The following is a 12,880-nucleotide window of genomic DNA, read 5'->3' on the forward strand; positions in this document are numbered from 1 at the left end:
ATGGCTAAAAAAATAAAAAAAAAAAAAAGAACTAGGGCTAGAGGTCCCATTTGACCCAGCTATTCCCCTGCCGTTTATCTTCCCAAAAGAATTAAAAGAATCATACCACAGCAATATATGTGCACCCATGTTTATAGCGGCACAGTTTGTAATAGCTAAAGCTTGGAAACAGCCCAAGTGCTCATCAACTGGAAACTGGATAAAGAAGATGTGGTTTTTTTATAAAATGGAGTAGTACTCAGCCATAAAGAATGAGAAACTAAAGACATTTATAGCTAAATGGATGCAAATTGAGGCCATCTTCTTAAGTGAAATAAATAGGACACACGTGTAAATACCGAATAGTTTCTCTAGTGTGAGAAACTGAAAGTGTAATTAAGAATTAAAAGGTTTAAAATGAATAATTGATAATTTGAAATAGGAAGAAAAGGTCCAAAGGGGTAGGGGTGGCAGGAGGGGAAGGGGAAAGGAAAGAAGGGAAAGGAAAAATTATGAGAAAAGAAAAAAATGGAAACGAAGTCTTTGTAAATAGGGAAGGGTGGAGGGGGTGAAGGGTACACAGGTAATGGGGAAAAAATAAGAACCAAGATACATCATGTACAGGTACAAGCAACCAATGCTAAATGTAAATGTATTGTATACCTAAAATGTACCAATAAAAGAATTTAAGGGAAAAAAATAAAATAATTTTAGTATTTGTGTATTTTTATTTATTTTGGGTTTCTTTTACTTTTTTTTTTTAATTTTGGTTTTTTGAGACATGGTCTCACTATGTACTTCAGGCTGGTCTTGAACTCACTGTGTAGACCAGGCTGGCCTTGCACTAGAAGCAATTCTCCTGCCTCAGCCTCTGGAGACTAAGATTACAGGCATGTGCTACCACATCCAGCTATTTCTGTGTATTAAACATATGGAAAGCAAATTAATCTCTATACTTTGTCAAAAGTTAATTACTATGGGCCGGGGATTTAGCTCAGTGGTTCCACTGCCTGCCTTGCAAGTGCAAGGTCCCAAGTTCAATCCCCAGTACCAAAAAAAAGTTAATTACTGTATAAAAGAATAGCCACAGACTTAATACACAAGGAACACATTCAGACCAAGTGAAGGTCAAATGAAATCATAATGTATTATATAAGTCAAAATGTATAGTAGTTAAATAGCGAAAAATGGTGGGAGAAATGAGAAATGAGTCATCAGATTGCACCTAAGTATACAGACATATTGAATTTAAGAGAGCCTGGGGGCAACTGAGTTACAGCAAAAGACTGAATTTGAAGTTTATTTTTACTTGAAGTATAAATCTGTTTTTGTTTACATTTGTATACAAATTGCAGATAGCAACTTTAAACTTATCATGCTTGCATATATTTAAGTAACATAATAAAAATAAGTCAGCACTCCAGATTCAAGATAATTCATTTTTTTCCTAAAATGAGTCTGTGCATTCCTCAAGTTTGAAAACTACTGCTCTGAGCAGCAAGAAGCTAAGAAAGTTTTAAGGCAGAATGTTATGATGAGAGTCATCACCATCCTCTTAAAATCCATATCTTTACCAAAAACTACCTATCATTGAATGGTATCTAATTTCCCTTTAATAGTTAGGAAACACTGAAGGTACAGACTACATCCTATTCCTATTTGCCAACTACTGTTTCTAAAATAGAATTTACTCAAAGAATAACTGCCCTAAGTTATTGGAGTTGCAGAAATGTCCTGAATGTGGACCTCCAAACAACAACAAAACTGTCTTTAAAAATATTCAGATAACCTGGCCAAAGCTGTACATTCTTACAATCCTAGCTACTTGGGAGGCTGAGGCAGGAGGATCACAAGTTCAAACCCAGTCTGGGCAACTTAGCTATTCCTTGTCTCAAAAAAGAACTGGGATAGTGCTCACTTCGGCAGCACATACACTAAAAAAAAAAAAAGAAAGAAAGAAAGAATTGGGATATAGTTCAGTGTGAGGCCCTGAGTTTAATCCCCAGGACCCCCCACCCCCCAAAAAAGACTACTATCTCCTGTGGATACAACATAATTTCTGAAATGCTAATCAAAAAACAGCTATTCTTCTTATAGGCAAATCTCATATCTTAAGTTGTTTCTATCACTTTTGCATAAGCTACAGAAGTTTGAAAATTGGGACCTAACCTTTCATTTTCCTATTTCCATCACAGTGGAGTTCAGCACATAATGCAAAGCTGACAGCCAGAAAGACATATCAAATGAAACAAAGTTAAAGGCAAAAATGCTCCAATCCCAATGCCCTCAAGGACTGCTGCTGAGTGGCTTTGGAGGCAGATGTGCCTTTCTGCAGAGACATGGGAGCTGAGAAGGGAAAAGTGCTAGAAAGAGGAAATGAGCTGGGTATGCTCTGCTCAAAGATTACATCATAGAATACAAAAGACTAGAGGTTTAAGTAAATAACAATTAGTCACTGCTTGGTTAAATTTCTAGCTCCCTGACTAGAATATACGGGAAGGAAAAGAGAACTTAATTTCTAAGAGACACATTCAAATCATAGGGTTTGGAAAAAGAAGGATGACAGAGTTAGGGTTAAAGAAGTGTTGAGGAAAGTAGAATGCACTAACTCTTATTCCTGAAAATGAAAATATATCCTCACACATTACAAATATGATCATTAACTACAGTCTGGGGTGTCAGGTAATGAAGGCACAAGACAATGACACACACATATATGATGCAGACAGACAAGTGCTAGCCTGTAAAGTACAGAGAACAACACACTCCTGCCACAGATGCCAAGAGAGCTTGGCATCACCCAACACAAAGGGCCCTGTCTGCTTGGCACAGAGTGGAAAGAAAGACACTTTTTTTGTTGCTAGAAAGGCCCAAGGCCTTTTGTCTACTGGGAGGGCCTTTTGTCTACTGGGAGGATGTCTTAATACAAGCCTGAGCATAGACTCTTGGCATGTAAGAACTCTTCTGTCAGCACCCTACAGCACCCTGCAGTAGAGGCAGGAGACCCTCTCAACTTTGATTTCTCGGCCTCTGTACCAATGGCACTCTGAATGAGGTAATCATTGCCGTGTGGCTTTTCTATTCATCATAGCAAGGTATTTAACATCCCTGGCATGTGCCCACTAGATGCCAGTAACATACTGCCGGTCATAACAATAAAGAATGTCTCCAGATACTGCTGAATGTCCCCTGGAAGGCAAAATTGTCCCAAGCTGAAAACCACTGCTTAAGCACTGCACTGAAGCAGAGGGTTTCTAAGGGGATCCCTGTACTCCAACGAAAATGGATTCTGACTAATCAGGTCCTATATAGCCAAGTGCAGGAAAAGGGGATAATGGTTTCACTGTGTCAGGCCAAACCTCAAGGCAGTTTTTTGTTTGTTTTTAGCTCTGTATATCACTCTGTTACCTAGGCAGCAGCCTTATCTGGGTAGGGCTTGGCAGCATGTTGTCATCCACCCAGAGTCATTGCAATCTGAACAAAATAAGTCATGATGATCTGAATCCTGAATAACATCTGTATCTCAGACAGCAACTCTGAGTCCCAACATGATCGCACTCAGCAGTCCAGTTGAGATATCAGGTCCTCTTGTCTCTAAGATTCAAGTACCTAAAAGTTAAAATTCTGCTCTCTCACTCCAGCAGAGAAAATGGGAACAAATCCCTGAGCTGAAATGAAGAGCCAACAGCAAATTCAGAGAGCCCACTATCAATGAAAAGCTACAGAACAGATGGGAAGAACTTATGGGAGAGGACAGGTACAGACTCCTGATGACTCACATGTCCAATCCCAGGAGGAAAAGCAGGCAAGTGGCTGTGCCCCTAATTCATAAGTCTCCCTAAACCTATGCATGTGGCCCCTAGACAGTTCAAAGACTATAATTCTGGGCAAAATGGTGAACAATGCTACACAAAATCAGAGAAGGCTATCTAGAGTTTCAAACAAACAGAGAAATGTACAAGGTGACTAACCAGGCAGTCTCCAATCTTATTAATGATATAATCTATGTTTTAAAAAATTAAAAGTGCCAGGTATGGTGGCTGACACCTATAATCCTGGCACTCTGGGAGATGGAGGCAGGAGGATGGCAAACTCAAGCCCACCCCGAGCAATAAACATAGTTGACCTAACAAGACCCTGGCTCAAAACTGAATAAAAATAAATAAATAAAACTTTGAGCATATATTCCCAATACATGTATATCTGCTTGTACATTTCATTCACATACTAATATTAGATGCACTGTAAGATATATATATAAAAATTAAAGAATGAAATAATTTATTAAATATTGTCCAATCCCTGAGGACTTTAGAACATAGGATTTTTACTGTATTGTAGAAAAAGCTCTAAAATTAAAGCTAGAAGACTTTGATTTTTATCCTATCTGCCATGGACCAGCTTAAGCAAATCATTTAACCATTATAAACCTCAATTTCCCTTTCTGCAAAATATTGGTCCTGTCATCTATCAAACATTTTTTGTACTATTCCATGCCAGGCATGAGAAACAGAGAAGTGATCAAGAAAGAGGTCTCTACCTCCATGTAGCTTATAATCTATCAATAGCTATCTGCCAGAATTGTTGAATAAATGAATTCATAAAAATGAATTTGAAAATGCCTAGGATTTAATACAAATTCAGTAGTAGTTGTTTTTTTCATACACTCATTCATTCAAAAAAGGAGTAAATGTTAAAAACTGGACAAGATCTGGGTAGACAGAGATGTAGGTCTGCCAGAGGAAGGAACACAAGCTATAAAATGTAGAGCTATAAAGTGTCTGAAGCCCAAAGGTCATGTTTACGGACAAGGCCAAGGGGACATTTATTAAGCACCTACTAATTTCGAGGCAGCACTTTAAGAGCTAGAGATACAACAGCACACAAAACAAAGTCACAGATCCCATGGTGCTTACGTTCTCAGGGACAGAAAGAAAGAAAAATGCTATAAGCAAATAAGTATATATCATGTGGTGATAAGTATATTTAGAAAAATTAAGAAATAAGTGGGTAGACGTATAAAGAACAGTGCTTTTAGGGAAGGGAAGGCCTTTTTGATGAGGTGATATTTGAGCAGAAAATGAAAGTGTGAGCCATGTGGAAACTTGGGGTAATGGCATGCAGCAGTAGGAAGAGTAAGTATTACTCTCTAGCACTTGAGCTATACTGATACCTCAGGGATGTGCCAAGGCAGACACTGGGCCTTGGCCAATATTTTCTTTTGCCAAGGAGAGACTAGCCAATAAGGGCTCCTGAATCAGTATCTCTTTCCCATAATGGACCTGTGGCACCTCCAGATGAAAGCCTTTACCTATTTTTATGGTTTCAAATTCACATCCCAAGTGAACTATGTTTGGTAAGCAAGTCTCTAGTATCTTTTTGTGTCTCTTTCACACAGCTATTAGTCAATTAGTTGGTCACTTGGTCAGCTTTTGGTCAGCCATTTGGTCAGCTAGTCAAATATGCACAGCAGTTGAAAGCAGGCTTTGACACCAGGTGCCTTGGACTGAATCTGGGATCTGCCAATTACTAAATTTAAGATCAGGAGCAAGTTTTACTACACTTTTGTCTGCCTCATTTTTTTCACCAATAAAATGGTGATAATCAGAAATCTCATAAGACCAGTGATGATATAGGACAGTGATGGCAAACCTTTTAGAGCTTTCAATGATACCAGTCAGCTATGGCATGCATGCCATAGGTTTGCTACCACTGATATAGGAAGTTGCAAGGATATAGTAAGTGCTAAAGAATTAGCTATTTTTATTATTATCACCATTCATTTTTATTCTTTCATCTACCAAGTTTTTACTGGTTTCTGCTCTAGAAAGGTGAGTTACCAGCACAGAGACGAATCTGCATCATCTCCATTGCAAGGGCTCTCTTCTAGAGAGGGAGATATATGAGGAAATAAATGAGTATAATAGAGTGGAGTAAGTGCTTGGTTACATACAGATATAAGATGATGTGAGGGCACAGAGAAAGGAGCGACTGACTGAGTCAGAAAAGGCATCACAAAGCCTAGCTACTTACTTGGCCACTCTGGATAAGAACACTTCAAGGCAGCTATAGTACAATCCTCCCAAAGTGGCTCTTCCTAAAGATAGTGTATCACTTGGAACTGTGGTTTATCTCTGAGCAATTTGCTTCTGGCTCTCACTAGCAGCCTTTCATCTTGTTTTGTTTTGTGTTTTTTTTGTTTGTTTGTTTGTTTAAATACAATTTTAGTTTCAAGCCTTGACCCATCACTGTAAAACCAATCTGGGCCTTAGGCCTAGGCCTCATGTGATTGGCCAACTAGGTTACTGAACAAAAACTAAGGCTCTCAGGGCCTACCAAGACATACTATTAAAGACTATGGATCATTTCTTCTCGGCCTTTTGGCTAAGATCAACTGTAGTGTCTGTTCTTATCAGTTTAAAGACTATGGATAGAGCAACAAGAATCTAGGAGAAACCCAAATCAGAGAAAACTGACAGCATGGCAGAAGAGTAGAAAGAGAACCTAGGCACTTTGGAATCTTGAATGGCCCAAACAAGTTTAAAATCACATAATGGTAGAGCTAAGGACAAACTTTGTCTCCTGAATCCCTATTCTGAACTAGGCCCTACATTAAGTGTTAGGAAATGGAATCTATAAATGGCTACCCTCAAGTTGATAGAAAAACATGCAGGGGGACTGATCACTGCAATTAATGTGCTAAGTGCTATGACAAAATAAGCATAAAAGTCTGGAAGCACAGAAGACATCCAATTAGCCTGTGGCTTTCAGGAAAAATTTCCTTAAAAAAGAAAATATTTAAATTGAGTCTTAATTGTCATGTAGGGTTTAACCAGATCAACAAAAAGAAAGAAGAACAGAGGGAACAACAAATATGAAAACATCAAGAGATAAAATAGGATTATCCTAGGTCAAGGAACTGCCAGTAAGTCAGGTGGTAGAAAATAAGAAAATACATGGAGCCAGGTGTGGTGGTGCATCCTTGTAATTCCAGCACTCAGGAGGCTGAGGCAGGAGGATTCTTGCAAGTTTGAGGCCAGCCTGGACTACATAGTGAGTTCAAGGCTAATCTGAACTACAGACTCTGTCTCAAAAAAAAGAGAAAGAAATGGATAAAATAAAGAAGCACAGGCCTAATACGCTAAACTCATCTAACACAATGCCTGGTAATATAGACGGTACTCAGCTTCAAAAATATTAATACAGGAATGTTGGCACAAATTATAAGAGAGAAATAGAACCCTCTGGAGTCAATACTAGAGTGAGATAAGGACTGGCATAGAACTACAGCATTAGAATATAAAGAAATTCTCAGAACATAAAGCAAGATAGTCAGAATTTTGTTTCTATAGACATATTAATCTTTTTTCCCAAGTGAAGTAATTCATTTTGAGATTATGGGTAAGCATTTGATTTCAATGATTGGCTGACATCTTATAGATAAACACAAAAAAAATTGACATAGTCTAAAATAATTTAAGCACAATTACTGAGCTTTCAGTACCTTATTTTCTTGAGCCTCAAATGAGATCCAGTGGTGATCTAAGCTTATCACTACTTCTACACAAACTCAAGTGTTAACTCATCAATAAGACAACCAACATTTACTCCGCCAAAATAACATATAATTACTATATATGATTATATAGAAATTTACTTTTAACATTTTTAGCAGTATCTTTATTTCTTTAGGTTTTATTTAAGATATTATTTCCACCCAGAAATGTGGTGTTCTAGCATGTTTGTTTGATTATTAAAAGGGTTGGGGGGAAAGCCAGGTATAGTGACACACACCTTTAACCCCAGCACTCAGGAGGCTGAAGCAGAGAGGCAGGAGGATCACAAGTTTGAGACCAGCCTGAGCTATATAGTGAGTTCAAGGCTAGGCATAGACTAAATGGCAAAATGCTATCTCAAAAAACAAAGCAAAACAAAATGAAAAGAAAAGAACAAAGGGCTGGGGGTGTAACTCAGGGGCGAGTGTGTGTTTAGCATGCTCAAGGCCCTAGGCTCAATCCTCAGCACTACAACACACACACACACACACACACACACACACACACACACACACCAGATGTGGTGGCACCGGCTACATACCAATAGTGCCAGGGCCGGGGATTTAGCTCAGTGGTTCCGGTGCCTGCCTCGCAAGTGCAAGGTCCTGAGTTTGATCCCCGGTATCACAAAAAAAATAATAATAATAATAATTCCAGATTATTGGGAGGCTAAGGCAAGTAACTGGCGAGTTTAAGGCCAATCTGAGCAACTTAGACTGTCTCAAAATAAAAGCTAAAACAGATTGGGGGTGTAAGTTGGTCCTCCCTAGGTTAAATCACCAGTACTGCCACAAAAAAAGGGGAGCCACTGAAAAATGTAAGCAGAGACCGGGTGGTCAAAAAATGAGTTTAGAAAGATCTCTCTAGAACTACCTGAAGGCCATACTACAGTAGAGCTAGGCTGGATCCAGAAGAACAGTACAAAGTACAACACTCCAGGTAAAAGATAATTATACCAAGGCTTCTACTTCAGGTCAAGATGAAGTATTAGGGATGAACTTTATCCTCTCTATTGAAATTACTGTGTTATTCCTCATCAATGAAAAGGTAACATATGTGAAACATGTATAAAACAATAGTTTCTAAGATTTCAAGATAAAACAGAGTGATCCTTAAGAAACAGGAAACATCTGAGCCACAGGTGGCAGGAGCCTCTGGGGCCTGGGCACTCCTGGGGCTAAGCATCTGTGTTGCCTCCTCTTCCACGTGGCTCAGACTCAGGGGAGGTAGGTGGCAACTTCCTCGCCAGCTTTCTGGTCTTTCAGTTGAGTGATATTTTCAGATTTTTGTTTTCACATCTGAGGGTCCATTCAGTTGTGTAAGGAAGAATTGGGTGGCCTAATTCTGGGGGCTGGTGATACCAGTACCTAGGGGCAGACTGACCAAAAGTGGTCGTCCCTGTGCATCCTTTGATTACTCTCATGCTACACTTACTGCTTACATTTGTTTTATTGTACATAGGTTTGTAAACATTATTGCCTAAGATATTTGTACATAACTTGGGCTTTGTAGCTTTTATTCATTCAGAACTCATATGGCATGTTAATGACTTATGATGGTGTCCTACTCCGGGCAGCTGTATAGGATCATCATGTGGTTAAAAAAAATACTTCCCCTCCTCCCCCCAAAATCTTTTAATGTGGAAACAATAAATTTCAGCAAAAAAAGAAATAGGAAACAAATGAGGCAAGTCACAGAACTGCCCCAGCATGTGGCCTTAAGAGAGTTTCCAGGGCCGAGGATTTAGCTCAGTGGTTCTACCACCTGTCTCGAAAGCACAAGGACCCAAGTTCGATCCCCGGTACCAAAAAAAACAAAAAACAAGAGAGTTTCCAGACATGACACAGGGACTGGAATCTAAGGTTGAGAGACAGAAAGAAAGAGAGAGAGGAAAAGGAAGCACACCATTATAAGGTTCTTATATTATATGTGATAAGGCATACTATAATGATAAATTAAAGATGCATATCTTAGCTCCTAAAGCAACCAATAAAATAACAAAGCAAAGTTAGAGCTAATAGGCCAACAAAGAAAAAATAATCCAAAAGACGGCAGAAAAGACAGAAAAAAAAGAGGACAAACAGAAAACAAATAGTAAGATAATGGACTCAAACTTCACCACATTAACAATCACATTAAATACACATGGTCTAAACACTCCAAAAGGTAGAGATTATTAGATAACAAAATAATAATAACAATAATACCCAATTATATGCTCCCTATAAGAAATAGATTTTTGGCCAGTGGTTTATGCCTATAAATCCAGCTACTCAAGAGGCTGAGGAGAAAAAAAACCCAAGTTTGGGGTCAGCCTGGGCAACTTAGTAAGATCTTTGGGGGGGGGCAGTTTGAATGTAGTTCAGTGGTAGAGCAATTGTCTAGAATACATGAAATTCCTTAGTACCATTTTAAAAGTGCATTGTAGCCACGCATGGTGGTACATGCCTGTAATCCCAATACTTTAGGAGAATGAGGCAGGAGGATCACAAATTCAAGCCTAGCCTAACCAATTTAGTGACTTAGCAAGACCCTTTTCCAAAAATTTAAAGAGGGGGTCAGAGGACTGGTGTTGGGGATATAGTTTAGTGCAAATGCCCTGGTTTCAATCCCCAATACACACACACACACACACACACACACACACACAAAGCATTTTAAATATAAAAACAAAAAAATCAATGAAAAGAAATGGAAAAAGATGCCAAACTCACAATAGTCAAAAAAGAGCTATATTAACACCAAAACAAGACTTCAGAGCAAAGAACACTACTTGGAACAAAGAATGCCATTTTATAATGACACAGACCAGTTAATCAAGATGAAATAATCCTAAATCTTCATCTGCCTAAGAACACAGCCTCAAAATAACATGAAGCAAAAACTGCAAGGAGAAATAGACAAAGCTACACTTATAGCTGGATGTTTAAATAGTGCTCCTCTCTAAATAATTATTAAACCAAGTACCCAGAAAATCAATAAGGATATAGTAGACTTAAACACCACTATCAATCCACATGACCTGGTTGACATTTATAGAATATCCCAACCAACAGAATATTTACTCATATCCAAATGCAAAAATTTAAAAGAAAAATTTGCCAAATCTAATCCAGCACTAAAGTAAAAGGATAATATGTCATGACCAAATGGGCTTATCTCAAGAATGAAAGGTAGGTTTAACACTCAAAAATCAATTACTATACTGGGCCTGGTGACACATGACTGTAATCTCAGCACTCTAGGAGGCTAAGGCAGTAAGACCACAAATTCAGTTACAATCTGGGCAACTCAGCTTAGCAAAACCCTGTCTCAAAACAAAAATTTAAAAAAGGGCTGGGGACACAATTCAGTGTGAAGATCCTGGGTTCGATCCCTAGTTCAAAAATAAATTATTAACAAGGTGCAGTGGTGTATACCTATAATCCCAGCTACTCAGTAGCCAGAGGCAGGAGGATCACAAATTTGAGCCCAGCATGGGTAATTCTGCAAGATCCACCCCCGCTTTCTTTTGGTTTTGGTGTTTCATGACAGGGTCTCGCTATTCAGGCTGGCCTTGAACTTCAGTGATTGTCCTGCCTCAGCCTCCCAAGTGCTGGGATTATAGGTGTGCACCACCAGGCCTGGCTCAATCCTCAGTATTTAAAAAAAAAAATCAAATTAATGACTAGCAGGGTATGTGTGGTAGTACATGCCTGTAACCTCAACTACTCAGGAAGCTGAGGAGGATCATAAGTGTAAGGGCATCCTGGGGAGAAAGAGACAGAGAGAGAGAGAGAGAGAGAGAGAAGACAGAAGAGAGGAGAGAGAGAAGAAAGGAGAGAGAAAGATCAGTTACTATAATATACCATATTAATAAACTGAATCAAAAAATTATGTAATCATCTCAATAGACAAAATTCATTTGATACAGCGTTCATTCCTGGTAAGATCTCTTAGTAAACTGGGAATGGAAAGGAACTTCCTTAACCTGATAAAAAAACTTCTGCAAAATGTTAATAGCCAATATCACAGTGAAAGACTGAATTTTTCCCTGTAAAATCAGAAATAAGACGTGGATGCCTACTTTCTCCACTTCTCTTCACCCCTGAACTGGAGATACTATCCAGGGTAATCTGGCAAAAAAGAAAAAAAAAGGAAAAGGAAGGAAGGAAGGAAGGAAGGAAAGAAAGGAAAGGAAGAAGAGAGAGGAAAGAAAAGAAAAGAAAATCAGTTGGAAAAGAAGTAAGACTTTTTATTAGCCAACAACATGATTGAGGAGAAAAATGTGATGAACTCTACTAGAGAGTAAATTTAGCAAAGTTGCAGAATACAAGATTAATGTGTAAAAATTACTTTTATTTCTATATATATGCAACAAACAAAATTAATTTAACTACTTTGTTATATGTACTTTATCATAAATTTTAAAATACTATTTATAATAGCATCAAAAACTACAACATATTTAAGAATAAATCTAAGAAAAGATGTGAAAGACCTGTATACTGAAAACTATAAAATATTGTCAACAGCAAATCTATCTTTTAAATAGAGAGAGATGTACTTTGTTTATAAATTTAATGCAACCCCATTCAAAATCCCAGAAGGCTTTTTTTTTTTTTTTAAGAAATCAACAAGCTGGTTCAAGCATCTAAAATAGTGAAAACAACTTTGAAAAAGAACAAAATTAGAGGGCTAATGCTGTCTGATCAAAATAATTAATTATTATAAGACTACTGCAATCAAAATAGCATTGGTGCTCCCCCGTCCAAAAAAAATAGTATTGGTGTCATCATAAAGATAGACAAATAGGTCAGTGGATCAGAATACAGAATACAGAAATAAATCTACACTTAAATGGACAACTAATTTTTAACAAAAAATGAGATGTAAATGCAGTAGAGAAAGCATAACATTTTCAACAGATGGTTGTAGTACAATTGAGACATCTATAAGTACAAAAAAGAACTATGGTCAATACTTGAAATGATACACAAAAACAAAAGCACAAAACCAGTCATATACCTAAATTTAAAACTCTGTGGCATAATCAACCTCAGATTTGACATGCAGCTAAAGGGTCTAGAAAAATGGGAGAAAGCTGGGCATGGTGGTGCACACCTGTAATCCCAGCACTCAAGAGGCTAACACAGGAGGATTGCCTCAAGTTTGAGCCCAACCTGGACTACATAGTGAGTTCAAGACCAGCTGAACTACATAGTGAGACTCTTTAAAAAAAACCACAAAGAAATGGAATTAATATGACAAAATGAAAAAATGGAAACAAAGTCTTTGTAAATGGGGAAGGGTAGAGGGTTTGAAGGGAGGGCAGGGGATACAAATCTCCAATGATGAATGTCACT

At 38.0% G+C, this 12,880-nt stretch overlaps 1 protein-coding gene and 1 pseudogene across 3 annotated transcripts in view; one reads left to right on the plus strand and one right to left on the minus strand.

The window, feature by feature from the left end:
* Stim1 (stromal interaction molecule 1) overlaps positions 1–12,880 on the minus strand; it is a 232,239-nt gene that overhangs the window by 46,444 nt on the left and 172,915 nt on the right. The gene's annotated exons all lie outside the window — the stretch shown is intronic.
* LOC147828030 (U2 spliceosomal RNA) lies at positions 6,344–6,441 on the plus strand (annotated as a pseudogene).

Source organism: Heterocephalus glaber, unplaced genomic scaffold, assembly GCF_053883595.1.
Source record: "Heterocephalus glaber isolate CG9 unplaced genomic scaffold, H.glaber_assembly_v1.0 deba00001428, whole genome shotgun sequence".
In the NCBI taxonomy this organism is placed as follows: Eukaryota; Metazoa; Chordata; class Mammalia; order Rodentia; family Bathyergidae; genus Heterocephalus; species Heterocephalus glaber.